The sequence below is a fragment of the Amblyomma maculatum genome, chromosome 11, assembly GCF_055883805.1.
Source record: "Amblyomma maculatum isolate TAMU_Amacu chromosome 11, ASM5588380v1, whole genome shotgun sequence".
Taxonomy (NCBI): domain Eukaryota; kingdom Metazoa; phylum Arthropoda; class Arachnida; order Ixodida; family Ixodidae; genus Amblyomma; species Amblyomma maculatum.
The window spans coordinates 21,162,350-21,170,100 of NC_139354.1; the positions used below are offsets into that span (position 1 = coordinate 21,162,350).

General features: G+C 45.3%; 1 long non-coding RNA gene across 1 annotated transcript in view; it reads left to right on the top strand.

Moving 5' to 3' along the window:
• LOC146173052 (uncharacterized) overlaps positions 1-6,372 on the top strand; it is a 30,642-nt gene extending 24,270 nt beyond the window's left edge. Inside the window, exon 3 of the long non-coding RNA XR_014702360.1 lies at positions 6,059-6,372. This is a non-coding gene — a long non-coding RNA (uncharacterized LOC146173052). The remainder of the gene's footprint in view (positions 1-6,058) is intronic.
• Positions 6,373-7,751: the final 1,379 nt, after the last annotated feature.

Below are 7,751 nucleotides of genomic sequence, written 5' to 3' on the forward strand. Positions count from 1 at the left end.
TCAAGTGAACATTATCCAATAATGTGCACCATTGCGTGTAGTCCGTTCAGTGCGACTAGTTCCGCTGAAACCTTTCTCAATAATACACTGTTCAAGAAACTAGAAACTACTAGGTGGGGCCTTCTCGTCTGCTGTTCCCTCTGATAAGTCGGACCTGGGTCCTAAGGTATTGACTTTCATATTAGACCCACTTAGTGATCTTTGTTTACAGTTCAGTCAGCCATTAAAAATGAGGCTCCTTTGAGCTGGTAGAATGAACAATGCGAAAAAAACCTATCACAGGGAAGCCGCGTGGAAGCGCCTAGCACATAACCACGGCCCAAACAACTGGATCAATTACAAATTATTTGACGCTTCCTTTAAAAGACCGATACGTAAGGCAAACGAATAAAACCTGGTTTTCTAGTAAACGGGATCTCTAACGGTGTTGTATCAGAACAGTCTTCGCATTTGAGCCCGATGGCTTAAATGCTCCATTCTCTAGAAAATTCAACGCCGCGTCAGCATCACTATGTGACCAAAGGCATGCCTTTTATATGTTACAGCTGACAGGTGATATCGCCAAGCCGTGGCTTGGCGGTTGCACGATGTCACGATGCCACATAACATGGTGAATTGGCAGGCGCTGCCAACTCGTACCTCTCCTTTGAGATGATAATTGTACCTGCTAGAAAAGTAATCTTGGCTGGATTACCAAACAGTTGACGATATGCTGTCGCGGTCATCGACACTGCCGGAACACTTGTCCACTCCGCCAGGGTAAAAATCCCGACACGCCGAAGTGGCAGAAGAATTAGCCATCGCACTTGCCATATTTGATCCTGATTGCGAAATCGTTGTCAGCGACTTGCGCACAGCGTTAAAGAATTTCGCCAAGGTGAGAATATCTACGGAAGCCTGCAGTAGAATCAAGAACTTGAAACACTCACCGGAGAAGGTGGAGCTAGATTGGTTCCCGCACACATGGGGAACGTCTCTCTGCGTCTCACCAACCTCAACGAAGTTACTCGCTCTGTCGCACGAGGTCTCGCATACCATACCGGAGAGAGTCATAGCGAAGAACGTAGACAGAGAGGCTGACGAGCTTTATTAACTTAACCAAAGCCTTCTACCTGGCCCTACGGACTTTCCCTCCGCCTAGCACCAAATTATGCAGAGTTCAGGTAGTTCCCTGGAGGCAATTACAAGCAAATGCATACTCCTACCCGCTGCAATACGGCAGGATTTACCCCGAAATATATGACATCAATACATGCAAGTGAAAGGCACAACTGACTGGTGTTAATCCCGAAACCTTCTCGTCGACGTGGTCCGCCGCTCTGCGCAACTCCAGCCTCAACGACCAACTCTGGGTCATCCAGTAGGCCTTCGTGGCGGCGAAGAGACGATATCTCGGCGTTCCCACGTGAGAGACTTAGCGCCTCCTCCTCCTGGATAGTTGCTTCAAATATTCTGAATGGGTCAGTTTGAGAGGAAGGATGACATGTAATACAACTCGATATGAGTTCTAAGATTACAGATGCATTCACAAATTGTATACAGGAGCGAACTGAGGTTGAAAAAGTGGAGTCACAGTGCTTCCAGCGTCCTAACGAAATTCTACATTCACACAGATAATAAAAAGAAATGACTTCACACTGAGGACATATCTCGCACATAAATATCTTTAGCTGACGCAGAGGAAAGTCTACGTGCTAGATCGATGCCGCCAGTTGTGCTCAACTGGACAGAACTTCATATCCTGGTATAAAGATAGTTTTAAATGGAAAGATGAACAAAAATTTTCCGCGGTCACTTTCGGTGATCCGCCCCAAAATTTAACAGCCAGTCGAACATTTTGTCAGCAACCAATCCAGAAGGATGGAAATAATCTGGACCCAGGCCCAGATTGTATAAAACTGTCGTGGTTGCGCGCCGTCAATGCAGCGAAGGCGTAAGCGATACTTTTTACTGCGTTTGTTAACCAGACAAGAGGGCACGACCACCGTCGGCCGAGGCGAAAGCCGAAATGGCCGGCCGAAGAACGGAGAGAACGCACGTTCACAGATAGGACTTGCTTCCCCGAACAGAAGGGTGAGGGAGCCCGCTGGGAGGTGAGGGGGGGGGGGGGGGGCGTTGGATATGGGGCGAGTTCTCGCGGCGATGCGCGGAGAGGTGTGCCAGGGTCTGTCTATTAAGTGGCACTGCTCTAGTTACAGAATGAACGAGAACATCATCATTATCATCAGCCTGACTCTACCCACTGCAGGGCGAAGGCTTCTCCCATATTTCTCCAATTAACCCGGTTCTGTGCTAGCTGCATCCACTTGACCCCTGCGAACTTCTTAACCTCATCCGCCCACCTAACTTTCTGCCGCCCCCTGCTACGCTTTCCTTCCCTTTGAATCCTTTTTGTTACCCTAACCGACCATCGGTTATCCTCTCTTCGCACTACATGTCCTGCACATGCCCATTTCTTCTTCTTAATTTCTACTAGAATGTCAGTAACTTGAGTTATTTCTCTGACCCAATCTGCACGCTTCCCATCTCTTCATGTTACCCCTACCATTTTTCGTTCCATAGCTCTCTGCGTTGTCCTCAACTTAAGTAGAACCCTCTTGGTTAGCCTCCACATTTCAGCCACATAGGTGAGTACACGTAAGATGCAACTGTTGTATACTTTACTCTTGAGCGATACCGGTAAGCTGCTAGTCAAATTCTGCGAGTGCTTGCCAAATGCGCTCCATCCCAATCTTATTCTTCTTGTTATTTCCTTTTCATGGTCCGGATCTGCGGTTACTACCTGTCCTAAGTAGACATATTCGCCTACTACTTCCAGTGCTTCGCTACCTAACGTAAACTGCTGTTCCTTCCCGAGGCTGTTGAACATTGCCTTAGTCTTGTGCATATTGATTTTCAAGCCTACCTTTCTACTTTTCCTGTCTAGGTCATCAATCATTATTTGCAGTTCATCCCCCGAGTTACTTAGCAAGGCAAGGCCATCAGCAAATCGCACATTACTGAGGTATTCTAAATCTATCCTTATCCCTAACTGCTCCCATTCAAAGTCTGAATACTTCCTCTAAGCAAGCTGTGAATAGTACTGGGGAGATCATGTCTGCATGCCTAACACCTTTCCTTATGGGAATTTTGTTACTTTCTTTATGCAGAACTATGGTTGCTGCGCAGCCACTATATATATATATATATATATATATATATATCTTCGAGCACTTTCACGTACGGCTGTCTACCCCCTGATTTCGCAATGCCTGCATCACCGCCGAGGTTTCTACTGAGTCAAATGCTTTTTCGTAATCAATGAATGCTATGTATAAAGGGCTGGTTATATTCCGAGCATTTTTCTATCACCTGGTTGACAGTATGGATATGATCGATAGTAGAGTACGGTTTCCGAAAACCTGCCTAATCCTTTGCTTCATTGCAGTCTAAGGTTGTCCTGATCCTATTAGCGATTACCTTAGCAAATACCTTATGCGTAACAGACAGTAAGCTGATTGGTTTGTTATTTTTAAGGTCCTTAGTGTCCCCTTTCTTATGAATGAGAATAATGCTTGCATTCTTCCATGGTTCCGGTACCGTCGATGACACCATGGGACTGCGTATACAGGGTGGCCAGTTTTTCTAGCACAATACCCCCCCCCCCCCTCCGTCCTTCAACAAATCTGTAGTTATCTGATCCTCTTCAGCTGATTTCCACCTTTTCATAGTTTCTAATGAATTCTTGACCACGTCCTTCATCACTGGTGGAACGTCTGACTGTTTTTCCCTACCGCCAATTTCATTAGGTCCTGACTACTTTGGCTACTGTAGAGATCTGTATAGAACTCCTCGGCTACTTTGACTATCTTGTTCATATTCGTGATGACATTGCCCGCCTTGTCCCTTAGCGCAATCTGGTTTTTGCCTATGCCAATTTCTTTTTTACCACTTTAAGGCTTTCCCGTTCTTTACAGCATGCTCAATTTTCTCCATGTTATACTTCCTTATATGCGATACTTTGGGCATACAAAATCTTTCGCCGCGTTGGACAACTCGACTATGAAGTCTTTCCCGACGGTACGACACCATCACAACGGTGACGTGCGCACCCAGAAATCGTTCATGTTGTTCGTTTGAAGCCTTATTACGCGCGTTAAAGAATCCGTGGTGTTTAAATTTTTTAATGTCTAGGTTGCTTAGTTTATTTTGGAACATCGAGGCGATGTTTTTTTAAGGGTGGAGTAATGCTGCGAAACCTTCAAAACTGTATTTGCAAGCCGCCGGCATGCGGCCTTATAACTCCGATTCTGGCATACATATAAATTCTGTATTCTTTGTTAGGTAAAGCTCTATGTCGCGGGATGCACCTTTATCAGCTCCTTGGTCGCGCAAGATGCATCGAGATCTGCCTCGAAGATTCGGGCCACTCGCGTTTCTTTCTACAATGTTCCAGCTTGTACTAGTGACAGTTTGCGACGTTATCTAGATGGTTCTGAGCAGCCTTTAATTTGAGCGTTGATGTGTGCGACATGCATTCATTGTCCGACGATCGACGAGCACGTTTGTTGCTATCACCGCCGCCGAGTTGCTTAGTTATTTTGCGGGCGCAAGTCAGCCCAATAAGGTGGTAATTTCAGTACCATCACTCCCGTGTCTTCTTTTGGTGTGTACGGCCTTGTCACCACTACGTGACGATATACCAGTGCGTCGCTAAACCGCCGGGCTCAGCTGCTTACCATATGCAGCGATAGCGTTAAAGGCACCGTTCCCGAGAAAATCCGGCGCGGGCGTTGCTGTTTTCGGCGTTGTAGACCAAATTGACGAGCATTGCTCTGGCACATTGTAGATGGCCGGTTACAGTGCTGGGCACTGACTCGTGTGACGTCACGAGACCATATGACATAGCCGAAATGTTAGGTGCTGGCAAAGGGGGCACGGCAATTGCGAACTGAGAGTGCGACCGCAATGGAGCCTTGAGGGACCCTTGCACCCCGATTTAGACACGTTGCCCGTAGGCCACACAGACATGTTCTTACAGTTCGTTAAAGCGGGGATTTATGTCTGTGTCTTTTGCATAACGTGCTATTTTACTACTGCACTCTAATGAATATTTACGGTGAAGAGATGCATAAATTAGAATATTGCAGATTGAGAGGGTAGCAGTGAGCATTACGCGAAGTAGGAGCCGCAAGGGAAATGAAAGAGAATACTGCTGTCGAGTCATACCCATAAAAGCAGAGCTTGTGTACCGCCATTTTTTTTTTTTTTACGCTTGCTTCACCGCACCGGATAGACAATAGAGTGAGGAGAAAGGGAGTTAAACATTCTGGTGCCTCCTGTCTGGCATGTACCCCATCTTCTTCGCTGCCGTGTTTGGCGAGCCAATGTCACCCTCTCCTCGATGACGTCCTGCACCCCTTATGCTCAGAGGCGGAATTGATGCGAAGGTCCGGTACTGGTGGTTGTCTCCATGCGCCGGAGCGAAAAGCAAAAGGAAACACCTTTAACTTGCCTCCTCACATCTGGTTTGTTTATGTTTACTGGATTTAGCGTGTCAAATTCACTCAGGCTATGAGAGACGCCGTAGTGGAGGGATCCGGAAATTTTGACCACCTGGGGATCTTTAACGTGCACTGGCATCGCACAGCACACAGGCGCCTTGCTTTTTGCCTCCATCAAAAAGGGGCAGCCGAGGCCGGTATTCGATCCTGCATCCTTGAGCACAGTAGGGAACGTCCTAACCACTGCGCCACCTCGGCGGGGCCTTCTCTCATCTGGGGACCTGCTTGTAAGTGGCACGCTGGTTAGCACAATCTATACACACCACAAACGCATGCGATTGTGAGTTTATGAACCCCCATGCTGGGGCCCTTTAAAGGGCGTTCGATCCAGCACTTGAACAACTGTTATATTGTTCTAGAATATTTTCTTACTAAAGTAGCTCGTGGTGGGCAGTATTCATTCAGACGGCTAGAGGTGCGGCGGGATGTGGACTAAGCGTGGAAAAACCATCTACAACGTTTTATGCCTATATGTGCTCAAATATTTACTTACATTTCTCAATTTTGTTTTTCAGGTTTTGCAGACTCCATTGGATTCGAAAATAATTTTTATTTCAACTTAACTTATTTCTCAATCAATGAGTCCACATCAAAAGTCGTTGGTCAGAGTCAATCTACGGATATGCCCGTCAGCAATCCTGAGCCTCTGAATCCAAATGACAGAAAGCTTTTTCAAAATTGGCTGATCTACTTTTTGACACGCGGAACGTATGGTGCGGAACTAAGAAGAACCTTCAATGAAACATTTTACCAAGAATTAAGCACACTGGCGCTGCATCAAAGTTAAATACTTGATGTAACCTGTGTCAGTTAGTAATAAAATTTATGTAATGACGAGCGCGTGGTTATTTGCAATATACGCTGATATTTATTTAAAACATTTTATATATTGAGGATTGCCGCAGAAAGGAGGAAGACTTGTTTTGCATAACATGTAGACTCGAACAGCTTGTAAAACATCATACTATACAAAAGAACACATCTATATAGTTTCCATGAAAAACAAGAAGAGTGATCGATCATTTGAGCCATGTAAATACTTCTATAAGATAATTCCAGAGATTTATTATTAAAACCTTCATTGCTGCATCTTCATTTTTGCATTGCCATTAGTACAATTAGATTTGTTTATCAGAGCTGCGAATGATTCTCGCTTTAATTACAGAAATAATGCGAACGAACTTGACAGAAGGAAGTCAGACACATGAAAAATACATGCAGGATCTGTTCTCGTTTTATTTTGCACATCTAAATGCTCTGAAGTGCAATTTATTAGTTGATTGGCAAAATGAAAAATTAGTAAGGCTTCGAGCATTCTCGTTGTCCATGAAGGTCACTGAATTAAGGGAAATAGTACCAAGGTTAGACAAATATACGTTAGCGTCACAAGATAGAAAATATGTTAAAACCCTCTCATAACCCAGAATATTCAGTAAAAACTCACTACTCGTAGAGGCATGATTGCCGGAGTCTCGCAGCTGCAACGAGGGACGTGTATATGATCCCTCTGAACTCTCCAGGAATAATGTTTCGCCGTCGCAGTGGGCATTTACCGTCGAAATATGCAGACAGAAGAGTAAAAAATGTAGTCATATTTTAAACGGAGCTGAAGAGATGATGAAGAAATTGGCTAGACCCAAACACGAGCTCTAAATCTTTTTATGCGTGGCCGGTGCACAGGGAGTTCTTAGCAGCTAGCTCTTAACGGTATTCCAGCTATGTTTTGTTCTTGCTACACAGCCGGTGAAACTGTTTTGTTGTCATTTGTTACTTGAAATCGCCTGCTCTGTGCAGGCTGCGGAGGTGGTGAAATTGCGAAGTGCACTGTTTTCACGCTACATTTGTTTTCATTCAGTAGGCTGCCATGTTGACACGGGCACGTCTTCAACATGAGAAGCTCGATGCGACCTTTTTATGTCTTACCTTTTTGCCCAGCTGTGACGCGCATTTGTTTGAATGAAAAATATTGGACATGAATCTCATGAATACATCATTACCTCTTGCTTAGACACAGCAGGAAAGAATTGGCGGCGCAGGGCATCATGATAGCATTACGTGCGCGGTCCGGCGCGCAAAAAGGACTTTTTTGAGTGAAAACGATAAATCAGTTTACGCTTGTTCATCAAAAGTATCTGTGCATTCCCCGCAGACAGCTATAGCCGGAAGGCTATAGCTTGGCGAAGTGTATCCTGGGATGGATTTATAAAA